This window comes from Passer domesticus, unplaced genomic scaffold (genome assembly GCF_036417665.1).
Source record: "Passer domesticus isolate bPasDom1 unplaced genomic scaffold, bPasDom1.hap1 HAP1_SCAFFOLD_93, whole genome shotgun sequence".
Classification (NCBI taxonomy): domain Eukaryota; kingdom Metazoa; phylum Chordata; class Aves; order Passeriformes; family Passeridae; genus Passer; species Passer domesticus.
The window spans coordinates 23,584-35,590 of record NW_026990188.1 but is presented as its reverse complement, the minus strand read 5'-3'; the positions used below and the strand labels follow the sequence as shown (position 1 = coordinate 35,590).

General features: G+C 51.6%; 1 long non-coding RNA gene across 1 annotated transcript; it reads right to left on the bottom strand.

The window, feature by feature from the left end:
• Positions 1-7,344: 7,344 nt before the first annotated feature.
• On the bottom strand, positions 7,345-8,965 carry LOC135293248 (uncharacterized). Its single transcript, XR_010355347.1, has 3 exons — positions 8,874-8,965; positions 8,264-8,350; positions 7,345-7,408 (listed from the first exon to the last, which is right to left on the bottom strand). It is a non-coding gene; the product is annotated as an uncharacterized LOC135293248 (long non-coding RNA).
• Positions 8,966-12,007: the final 3,042 nt, after the last annotated feature.

Here is a 12,007-nt window from a genome sequence, read left to right as displayed (position 1 = left end):
ATTGGCCTAAGCAAATTCTTCCAAACCCCGCGGAGCTGAGAAAAGGGCTGGATATGGCAGTGGGCTGCGGCAGGCTGCCAACCATGGAGGTTGGAGGAAAATACTCCCCTTTACCACAGCTCTAAGGGGGTGGGATAAATACGTGGCTATCCAGAGTTCTACATGTCTGATTTCTACCTCTCTGCCTAACATCTATTTATCTCTGGTTTTCCTCCCCACATGTCTAGGGCATGGCTTTGACATTCAGTCACACTAGTGAAGACACATGATTACCCATTTTCTCCTACCCAAAATAATCTCTCTCCCTCTCTCTGTTTCTCTCTGTGAAGCAAATTGTTCTTTGCTGGTAAGGAAAGTATTAAAGGTGCCATGGCACTGGCAGCTCCTTTTTGGGGATACGCTGGGGTGCTACAAAAGATCCCTGAAAATCTGCAGCATCTCCATGAAGGCAGCTCAGATGGCTGATGTTAGCAAGCAGTGGGGAATGAAGGGTCTGATTGGAACCTGAGGGTGCCAGCCCTTGAGAAAATGATTTGTAGAGAGTCAAAGCCCATTTTGGTGGTGGTGCCGCTTTGTTGGGTCAAAGTTGTGCTCCAGAATTCCGTATTTTAGGGTAGCAGCACAACAAAAGTCAGGGCAGCACCTGCTGCGCCTCTCCCAGTGCGTGGGACCAAGGGACCCTGGCAAAGCGGCGTCTGGCGTGGCTTGCCAGCAGGGTTTGTGCCCTTCTGCCAGTTTCTTGACCCTGCTGGCATGTCTGGATTTTCTTCCCACTCACCTGAGCAAGAGTGCTGCTGGTAAGTTTCTGCTCTTTTTTCCAGCAGTAGTAATACTCCACACACTGTGCCACGGTCTTACTCGGGATCTGTTGTGAAGAGAAAAAGAAGGAATCTGAAACAGCCATCCTATAGGGTGCATTGGAGAACAATGAGAATACAGAGTAAAGTAGGAATTAAAGTCATGGAGAAAATTGAGGAGGGTGTAAAATGAAATCAATATGGAGGAGTCAGAGAGGCATTATGCAATGTAATAAACCGAGTATTGTGCTACGTGGCACCACGTGTAATGCACAGATCAACAACAAGTCCCTCTAGCAGAGTTCTTCTTTGCCCCGTTCACTGCAGTTATCCCAGCACAAGGTGTTGTGGAAGCAGCAGCACACCTGGGAGACAAGTCTGACAGAACAGAGCTTTGTCTTCCAAAACAGCCTGGAGAGAAGGGTTGCAGAGGCAGGATCATCATTTTCACACAGGCCTTCCATGTCCTATTTTGTGACTACTTTAACAGTTTTGAGAAAAGAGGGACATAGGTGCAGTATTTGGTACCAGCAATAATCAACATGTCCCTTCTGATGATCTGCCAAGGTGAGGAATGTCCTGTGGCTTTACCTGCTTCTGGATGAGATGGAAATCCTTGCCATAGGTGTGGAAAGCCTTTTGGAAGGCCTCCTTCTCCTCAGGTGTCCATCCATCAGAGCCTGGCAAGAAAACGCAGCAGCTGAATTGATCCCTCTAGCCACTTGAAGCAGATCCCACTGGCTGCAGAAAGCAAGCTGGCGCCAGCCGTCATTCACGTGTGTGCATGTCTGCTCCCTCAGAAGGTGATGAAGACGAGAGCAGGCATTCCCCAGGGAAAAAAGCATGGAAAATGAGTCAAGCTGAAGGAGTAGATGCTGGTGCTTTCCCTGCCCCCAGAGAAGGCGAGATCTTGTGCTGGTTTAAAGCACAACTAATTGAAGCAGAAATGCTTGACACGGCCATTAAGGGCACGGCAGCACGTGTCAGTGAAGGAAGAAGCTGGGCTTTGGTTACCTGCGTAATGATAATCAGCCAAGGGATGGCCTTGAGCTGTTGGAGGCCCCCCCGAGAGCAACATCTCCAGAGCCTCCTGCAAGATGCAAAGGAAAAAGGCTTGAGCTGTCCCACAACACAAAAAAGGAGCCAAACCCCACCAATGCTGCCCTTCAGCCGCTTTGCCTCTTCAGCTGAGGATTCGGGCCACTGGCTCTCATATGGGTCAAAGATTGTGCTTTGCTCCCAGTCCCTCATTTCTGCTGCCCAGCCCTTGGCTCCTGCTCCCCAAGGGTAGCATTTTCCTCTCCAACTCCATGATTTTGCTCCTCCCGCACCCAGAATTGCCTCAGCTGACTGAGGCTTCTGGGAATTGTCCCTCAAAATGTCTTAGAGAACACAGATCTCCAGGAGGTTTTCAAGGCAGCAGGCTGCAGGACCCTGCGCCGCTGCCTCCAGGAGAGATCTTGTCCCTGCTGGAGCCATTTGGGCTCAGCCCTGCCGCAGCTGGACGAGACACAGCAGGCAGCGAGTGCTCTGCTGCTTGTGAACTCCCTTCTTCAAGGAGCAGCCAGGAAAGGCTGTCCCGCTGCCCGGGACTTATCAATTCCCTGCCCACTCTTGCCCGCGCCCAAACAGCCGCTTCCTACCGGAACGCTGCCGCGAGCATGGTGCAGGCAGTGCAGGGCGAGCTCCAGCTGAGCTGCTGCCCCGGGAAGGCCACGGGAGCTGTTGGCCATGTCCAACAGTTCTCTGACTGCAAGCACAACAAAAACCCACCCAAAGTCAGCCTTGAGCCAACAAAGGGGAATGCTTGCCATACAAGGCAGAAGGAAAGCACAAGAGCTAAAGCCTGCAGCTTGGAGAGCACGAAAGGGAGAGCAAAGCAAGGGGCAGCTGAAGCAAGGGCCCACCTAGTGCTGCCTCTCCCTTCCATGCAGCTTTTGGCATAAGGAGTGGGGGCCAATCTCCCTTCCTCCACTGGCAGATGCCCCTGACCCATTTGGAGAGCAGCACAGTTGCTCTTTTTCCTGCTCTGCTGCAGAAGCAGAGCATTCTCCTTGCCCCTACCACTTCCAGAAGGGAAGATGGGCATGACAAGGAGAGAAGCAGAGCCTGCCAAAAGCTGCCTTTTTATCCAAAAACCAGCATTTTACACACCCGACTATCTCAGGAGTGGAAAGAAAGCTTGACAGCTACCTCTGTCCGGTTTTTCCAGGTCACAGTTGTCTTCCTCCAAGGGCTTCCAGACCAGGGTTGCAGGCTCTTCATCCTCACTTGGCGGCCCGGTCTGCACCTCAGGGAGCTCGGCCTGAAAGTCACTGCCAACATTGATGTGTCTAGAGGAAGAAGGAGTAGGATGAAAGAAAGGCAAGTGGTCAAGAGACAGCTCGCATGCAACCACGGCCTTGGACCAATCCCACCCTGACTCTGAAAGAGCAGTTGTCCTGCTCGCCATTCCTCAAGTTTGCTGTCCTTTAACCCTAGGCCAAAAACTCACGGCTCAGTGTGGGCTCTTGCTTTCCTTTTCATTGCGCCTCTCCTTTCCACCTGAAAGAGATCAAAACAACGCTCCAGATAAAACTCATTCTGCCAAGATGTGTCGGTAGCCTTGCTTCTCATCCTCACCACTGAAAACCCCAAGCTCCTCTGTCCCAGCTCTTCTCCATTAGGTGTCATTGCTGTGTTTTTCACTTGGAATTTCTGAGGCAGGTCCCTCTAGCAGTCTGCAGCTTCCTGAAGAAGGAAAGCTGAAGGGCAGGCACTAGAGTGCCGTGAGTCTTGGGGCCAGTGAGAAGAGCCAAGAGGATGCATGGAAGATGCACTACTGCAGGCTTGGGTTGGATGGAAGGAGCCAGAGGGGGCTTGGGCACTGGAACTGCCTCCCCAGGGAAGGGCTCCCAGCACCAAGGCTGAGAGAGCTCCAAAAGTCTTTGGACACTGCTCTTGGGCACAGGCTGGGATTCCTGAAGCTGTCCTGAGCAGGCCCAGGTGCTGGGCTCCATGATCTTTGGGAGTCCCTTCCAGCCCAGAAAATGCTGTGACACTGTGATTGTGTTCCTGAGAAGCACCACTCAAGAGGGCATTTCACAGCTGCCTCTGACCGTGAGGCAGAGCCAGCCCTACACACATTGAACAACACAGACAAATCTATAGCAATATCTCTCTGGAAAAGATATGTAAGGCAGGTGGAAAAAAATCAAAAAAGCTATGAAAATAGAATATTGTTCCAGTGTCTGGAAGTGATGTAAGTATGTGAGTACATAAGAATTGCTGCAACCAGATCATTTCTGAGGATGAAAGCCAGTACTGCAGGACAAGCCCAGCAAACTGCTTCCATGCTCTGATGGGCAGGCATCCCAGAGGAGAAGTCCCATCCTTCTGGTTTTTCAAGCTTTGCAGGAGGTGTGACCAGAGTGAGGGCGTAACAGGATTAGTGGACACTGAACCCCTGACCTCCTCCAGAATGACCAATTGGCTTTGGGGTTACCACAACGTAGTTTTAGGACTTAAAGGGGTGCCACGAACTTTTACACAGGTCATCAGAGGACGAGAATCTGCAAGTGCACCGTGACAGCTCCCTACGTCCTCTATAGAAAGGTCTGCATTTCCCCTGGAGGCAGCATTATTCCTGGAGAAGTTGCAGCCTGCTTTCATGTGCAACCTCATCTGGGGAAAGTGACCACGCACCGTGTCTGTGGTGGTTGGTGGCAGAGCCAGCTGGAGCCTCCTGCTGTTCTGTGAGTGCTTTGGGGCCCACGGGGATTTTCTTACCTTGCACAGTGCCAAAGTACTGTGGGGATGCCTGGCGGCAGACGAGGAGATGAGGATGTGGCTGCAGAGGCCAGCTGTGGTGCTGAGTGCAGAAGATGGCTGCTGAGGGACAGCCCAGGAGCAGATGCTGCAGCTGCTGCTCCAGCGCTGCTCCACCAGTGTTCCACCAACGGCCGCAGGAGCAGCAGACAAGGGCAGTTGCTATGGGCACAGCCCAACATTCCATGCAGAACCCCAGGGGAACCATGGGACAGAAACAGGGATAGGCCACCTTTGCCCCTTCTACTTCTTCAGCTGCAAGTTTGCTCTGAGGAGCTCCCCATTGGGGCTTTTCTCCTCAGTCCTCTGGACATGGAAAAGCAGAGCCGGGACAGCTCTGGCTCTCCTCTGTGCTTCTCTGTAAGGTGCCTGCAGCTGAACAGGCAGAGGAGGCTGGCTCTGTCCAAGGGCCCATTCCACATTTCCTGCACTGCAGAACCAGGAGGACACCTGCCGCTGCCTCTCCTCTGGCTCTGAGAGGAGCTAGAGCTTGCAAATCGTTCCGTGCAGAACCAAGTGTAAAGATTTCTCTCCAAGTGGCGGCATTCATCCTGCCCCCTTTCTCAATTGCCTGGTGCCCAATAATGTCACTTGATGTTTTCCCTCCTTTGGCCTGCTGAGCTGGTCTCTCACCTCAACACCCCATCCCTGAAACGTGGAGAAACGGGATGTTTCTCAGGGGAGCTGATGGGGACACACACATTGGGGCAGCCCACCAGCATTGCTGTAGTCAGCACGTCATGCAGAATTTCTAGGTCTCTCTTTCTGCTGCCTTGAAGAAGGCATTCCACTACTCTGGCATTCCTCTAAGGAAGTAACACCAAGAGAATTTCTTTTCCACACTAATGGCCTTCAGCTTGGTTTCAATACTTAGGTGCCAGATATGGCAAAACCCAGCCACTTGTACTGCTTTCCTGCCTAAGGTTTAAGCAAAAGCAGATCTTGCTTCCTTCCCAGCCTGCATGTTACACCCACGCCAGCCACCTGCTGGGAAAACATCTGGAACGAGGCCCACTGCAAGGCAGATACTTTGTAGGCTCCAGATCCCACCTGCACTGGCTCCAGCAGGCAAGGGCAAGCTTTGGTCACTTCCCAGAAGCAGCCTGGCCATTCCCCCCTGCCTCGCCCCCTCGCCATCCTCCACAGCCCCTGCTGCCAAAGCCTTGCTAGGCAGAGCCATTTGCTGGGCTGGGTAAAAGAGTGACTTGGATTCTTCTTTGGCGCAAATACCAAAGCTGTGCGAAGTGAGAGGATCAGGTTCACAGCTGCTCTGCTTTAGCTAAGGACATTACTGGAGGCTCAGAGCCTGGTCCTTTAAAGCGAAACTGAATCTGAACTCCTGGTGTCTTTGTGGTGCATGTGGATATTTCTTTTCTAGAATCAGAGAGGTTAGAAAAGTCCTCCAAGGTGCTCAAGTCCATCTGTCCCCCAAAATGAAACAAAGTTATGTTGCTGGGCAACAAAAAGGCCTCAACCCACTACTTTTATCCCAGCAAGTACAGTGAGACAAGAGCACTCCTTTAGATCCAATGCATTGAATTCAGCAAAGCCTCCCCAGCCACTCCCAGCTGAGATGTTCAGGAATCAAAGGAGGAAGCTCCACCATGATTTCATTGGCAGTAATGGGGACACGCCTCTGGAAGTGCTGCCAGCTGAGCCAGGGGCTGGGCCTGGGGGGGACTCCTGTGCCCCCATTGCTCTCTCAGGGCAAATGCCGTGCATGCAACACCAAGGAAATGTAACGAGCACTGCCTCAGGGATTTCATACAGACAAAAAGGCAAAATGGAACAAACTTTGGTTTGATAATACAGACAGATGATATCTCAACAAAGGCAAAATGTGAAAAGTTGAAGCATAGCAAACACCAAACCTCTTACATTTACCGCTAAATCTAATACTACTAATACATCTTTATTAATACTAATGTATCTTAACTAATAAACTGGGAGATTCCTATCAGGTAAACTAATAGAAGAATAAACAATCCTAAATCTAACAAAGCAATCTTATTTCAATCTAGTCCTCCAGACACCTAACTCTTGCTAGTCCTGGACAATTGCTGGGCTAATTTGGTCATTTCTTTTTGGGGAGAGGCTGTGCATCCTTGCGTGGGCGATGTCTTCTCCTGTGCGTGTTCCTCCCCTTGATGGTTGCAAACTCCCTGGAAGACAGGAAACAAACCATCCATTGTTAACTTCATACACACCGAGATCAAGTGTGTATGAAGTGCATACAAGTGTTGAGATCTCCATTTTTTGATGAATTTCTGTCTTTTCAGGCTGACACATTTATTAAGTGATCAGCACCATGAGTCTGATCTTGCTGGTTTCAATTCTTTGAAATGTCTTCCTCCTTTTGCTTCATCCTAGGTTTAATTGGATCAGCAGCAGCAAAGCAAGCTTTGATGCATCTGTTCCTGCTTGTATGAACTGTGTCTTGTTGGGGCATGGCAAGGTTTCACTGGGAATGCTGGGTTTGAACGAAGCGGTTTGGGTTCCAAGTGGGCTGTAAGCTTGAGCACGGCTGCCAGGGGCCATCCTTCAAGTGGCCTCAGCTTGCCCTGTGGTGCCTTTGGAAAGGGGCAGCGTGCTTTAGGCCAAAGGGGCAGCTGGGAGCAGAAGGAGGAGGAGCTTGCGCACCGTTGGCACTGCCCGCACGGAAAGGGGCCTCCCGCCGGCTGGGGCGGCTGGCGCGGTTGGCAGCAGGGACACTCCGCGCTGCCAGCCCGCTTGCGGCTTCTCTTCCCGGTCTCCTCAGTCTCCTTCCTGGGAGGGCTTTTCCTCCTCTTCCGTTTGCCTGCAGTCTGGAAATCAAAGAATCCTTATCAGTGCTTCCTTCCTCTCAGAAAGTTGGAATTCGCAGCGTCCACCCCAAAAATCTATTGGCCTAAGCAAATTCTTCCAAACCCCGCGGAGCTGAGAAAAGGGCTGGATATGGCAGTGGGCTGCGGCAGGCTGCCAACCATGGAGGTTGGAGGAAAATACTCCCCTTTACCACAGCTCTAAGGGGGTGGGATAAATACGTGGCTATCCATAGTTCTACATGTCTGATTTCTACCTCTCTGCCTAACATCTATTTATCTCTGGTTTTCCTCCCCACATGTCTAGGGCATGGCTTTGACATTCAGTCACACTAGTGAAGACACATGATTACCCATTTTCTCCTACCCAAAATAATCTCTCTCCCTCTCTCTGTCTCTCTCTGTGAAGCAAATTGTTCTTTGCTGGTAAGGAAAGTATTAAAGGTGCCATGGCACTGGCAGCTCCTTTTTGGGGATACGCTGGGGTGCTACAAAAGATCTCTAAAATTTGGCAGCATCTCCATGAAGGCAGCCCAGATGGCTGATGTTAGCAAGCAGTGGGGAATGAAGGGTCTGATTGGAACCTGAGGGTGCCAGCCCTTGAGAAAATGATTTGTAGAGAGTCAAAGCCCATTTTGGTGGTGGTGCCGCTTTGTTGGGTCAAAGTTGTGCTCCAGAATTCCGTATTTTAGGGTAGCAGCACAACAAAAGTCAGGGCAGCACCTGCTGCGCCTCTCCCAGTGCGTGGGACCAAGGGACCCTGGCAAAGCGGCGTCTGGCGTGGCTTGCCAGCAGGGTTTGTGCCCTTCTGCCAGTTTCTTGACCCTGCTGGCATGTCTGGATTTTCTTCCCACTCACCTGAGCAAGAGTGCTGCTGGTAAGTTTCTGCTCTTTTTTCCAGCAGTAGTAATACTCCACACACTGTGCCACGGTCTTACTCGGGATCTGTTGTGAAGAGAAAAAGAAGGAATCTGAAACAGCCATCCTATAGGGTGCATTGGAGAACAATGAGAATACAGAGTAAAGTAGGAATTAAAGTCATGGAGAAAATTGAGGAGGGTGTAAAATGAAATCAATATGGAGGAGTCAGAGAGGCATTATGCAATGTAATAAACCGAGTATTGTGCTACGTGGCACCACGTGTAATGCACAGATCAACAACAAGTCCCTCTAGCAGAGTTCTTCTTTGCCCCGTTCACTGCAGTTATCCCAGCACAAGGTGTTGTGGAAGCAGCAGCACACCTGGGAGACAAGTCTGACAGAACAGAGCTTTGTCTTCCAAAACAGCCTGGAGAGAAGGGTTGCAGAGGCAGGATCATCATTTTCACACAGGCCTTCCATGTCCTATTTTGTGACTACTTTAACAGTTTTGAGAAAAGAGGGACATAGGTGCAGTATTTGGTACCAGCAATAATCAACATGTCCCTTCTGATGATCTGCCAAGGTGAGGAATGTCCTGTGGCTTTACCTGCTTCTGGATGAGATGGAAATCCTTGCCATAGGTGTGGAAAGCCTTTTGGAAGGCCTCCTTCTCCTCAGGTGTCCATCCATCAGAGCCTGGCAAGAAAAAGCAGCAGCTGAATTGATCCCTCTAGCCACTTGAAGCAGATCCCACTGGCTGCAGAAAGCAAGCTGGCGCCAGCCGTCATTCACGTGTGTGCATGTCTGCTCCCTCAGAAGGTGATGAAGACGAGAGCAGGCATTCCCCAGGGAAAAAAGCATGGAAAACGAGTCAAGCTGAAGGAGTAGATGCTGGTGCTTTCCCTGCCCCCAGAGAAGGCGAGATCTTGTGCTGGTTTAAAGCACAACTAATTGAAGCAGAAATGCTTGACACGGCCATTAAGGGCACGGCAGCACGTGTCAGTGAAGGAAGAAGCTGGGCTTTGGTTACCTGCGTAATGATAATCAGCCAAGGGATGGCCTTGAGCTGTTGGAGGCCCCCCCGAGAGCAACATCTCCAGAGCCTCCTGCAAGATGCAAAGGAAAAAGGCTTGAGCTGCCCCACAACACAAAAAAGGAGCCAAACCCCACCAATGCTGCCCTTCAGCCGCTTTGCCTCTTCAGCTGAGGATTCGGGCCACTGGCTCTCATATGGGTCAAAGATTGTGCTTTGCTCCCAGTCCCTCATTTCTGCTGCCCAGCCCTTGGCTCCTGCTCCCCAAGGGTAGCATTTTCCTCTCCAACTCCATGATTTTGCTCCTCCCGCACCCAGAATTGCCTCAGCTGACTGAGGCTTCTGGGAATTGTCCCTCAAAATGTCTTAGAGAACACAGATCTCCAGGAGGTTTTCAAGGCAGCAGGCTGCAGGACCCTGCGGTGCTGCCTCCAGGAGAGATCTTGTCCCTGCTGGAGCCATTTGGGCTCAGCCCTGCCGCAGCTGGACGAGACACAGCAGGCAGCGAGTGCTCTGCTGCTTGTGAACTCCCTTCTTCAAGGAGCAGCCAGGAAAGGCTGTCCCGCTGCCCGGGCCTTATCAATTCCCTGCCCACTCTTGCCCGCGCCCAAACAGCCGCTTCCTACCGGAACGCTGCCGCGAGCATGGTGCAGGCAGTGCAGGGCGAGCTCCAGCTGAGCTGCTGCCCCGGGAAGGCCACGGGAGCTGGCCATGTCCAACAGTTCTCTGACTGCAAGCACAACAAAAACCCACCCAAAGTCAGCCTTGAGCCAACAAAGGGGAATGCTTGCCATACAAGGCAGAAGGAAAGCACAAGAGCTAAAGCCTGCAGCTTGGAGAGCACGAAAGGGAGAGCAAAGCAAGGGGCAGCTGAAGCAAGGGCCCACCTAGTGCTGCCTCTCCCTTCCATGCAGCTTTTGGCATAAGGAGTGGGGGCCAATCTCCCTTCCTCCACTGGCAGATGCCCCTGACCCATTTGGAGAGCAGCACAGTTGCTCTTTTTCCTGCTCTGCTGCAGAAGCAGAGCATTCTCCTTGCCCCTACCACTTCCAGAAGGGAAGATGGGCATGACAAGGAGAGAAGCAGAGCCTGCCAAAAGCTGCCTTTTTATCCAAAAACCAGCATTTTACACACCCGACTATCTCAGGAGTGGAAAGAAAGCTTGACAGCTACCTCTGTCCGGTTTTTCCAGGTCACAGTTGTCTTCCTCCAAGGGCTTCCAGACCAGGGTTGCAGGCTCTTCATCCTCACTTGGCGGCCCGGTCTGCACCTCAGGGAGCTCGGCCTGAAAGTCACTGCCAACATTGATGTGTCTAGAGGAAGAAGGAGTAGGATGAAAGAAAGGCAAGTGGTCAAGAGACAGCTCGCATGCAACCACGGCCTTGGACCAATCCCACCGTGACTCTGAAAGAGCAGTTGTCCTGCTCGCCATTCCTCAAGTTTGCTGTCCTTTAACCCTAGGCCAAAAACTCACGGCTCAGTGTGGGCTCTTGCTTTCCTTTTCATTGCGCCTCTCCTTTCCACCTGAAAGAGATCAAAACAACGCTCCAGATGAAACTCATTCTGCCAAGATGTGTCGGTAGCCTTGCTTCTCATCCTCACCACTGAAAACCCCAAGCTCCTCTGTCCCAGCTCCTCTCCATTAGGTGTCATTGCTGTGTTTTTCACTTGGAATGTCTGAGGCAGGTCCCTCTAGCAGTCTGCAGCTTCCTGAAGAAGGAAAGCTGAAGGGCAGGCACTAGAGTGCCGTGAGTCTTGGGGCCAGTGAGAAGAGCCAAGAGGATGCATGGAAGATGCACTACTGCAGGCTTGGGTTGGATGGAAGGAGCCAGAGGGGGCTTGGGCACTGGAACTGCCTCCCCAGGGAAGGGCTCCCAGCACCAAGGCTGAGAGAGCTCCAAAAGTCTTTGGACACTGCTCTTGGGCACAGGCTGGGATTCCTGAAGCTGTCCTGAGCAGGCCCAGGTGCTGGGCTCCATGATCTTTGGGAGTCCCTTCCAGCCCAGAAAATGCTGTGACACTGTGATTGTGTTCCTGAGAAGCACCACTCAAGAGGGCATTTCACAGCTGCCTCTGACCGTGAGGCAGAGCCAGCCCTACACACATTGAACAACACAGACAAATCTATAGCAATATCTCTCTGGAAAAGATATGTAAGGCAGGTGGAAAAAAATCAAAAAAGCTATGAAAATAGAATATTGTTCCAGTGTCTGGAAGTGATGTAAGTATGTGAGTACATAAGAATTGCTGCAACCAGATCATTTCTGAGGATGAAAGCCAGTACTGCAGGACAAGCCCAGCAAACTGCTTCCATGCTCTGATGGGCAGGCATCCCAGAGGAGAAGTCCCATCCTTCTGGTTTTTCAAGCTTTGCAGGAGGTGTGACCAGAGTGAGGGCGTAACAGGATTAGTGGACACTGAACCCCTGACCTCCTCCAGAATGACCAATTGGCTTTGGGGTTACCACAACGTAGTTTTAGGACTTAAAGGGGTGCCACGAACTTTTACACAGGTCATCAGAGGACGAGAATCTGCAAGTGCACCGTGACAGCTCCCTACGTCCTCTATGGAAAGGTCTGCATTTCCCCTGGAGGCAGCATTATTCCTGGAGAAGTTGCAGCCTGCTTTCATGTGCAACCTCATCTGGGGAAAGTGACCACGCACCGTGTCTGTGGTGGTTGGTGGCAGAGCCAGCTGGAGCCTCCTGC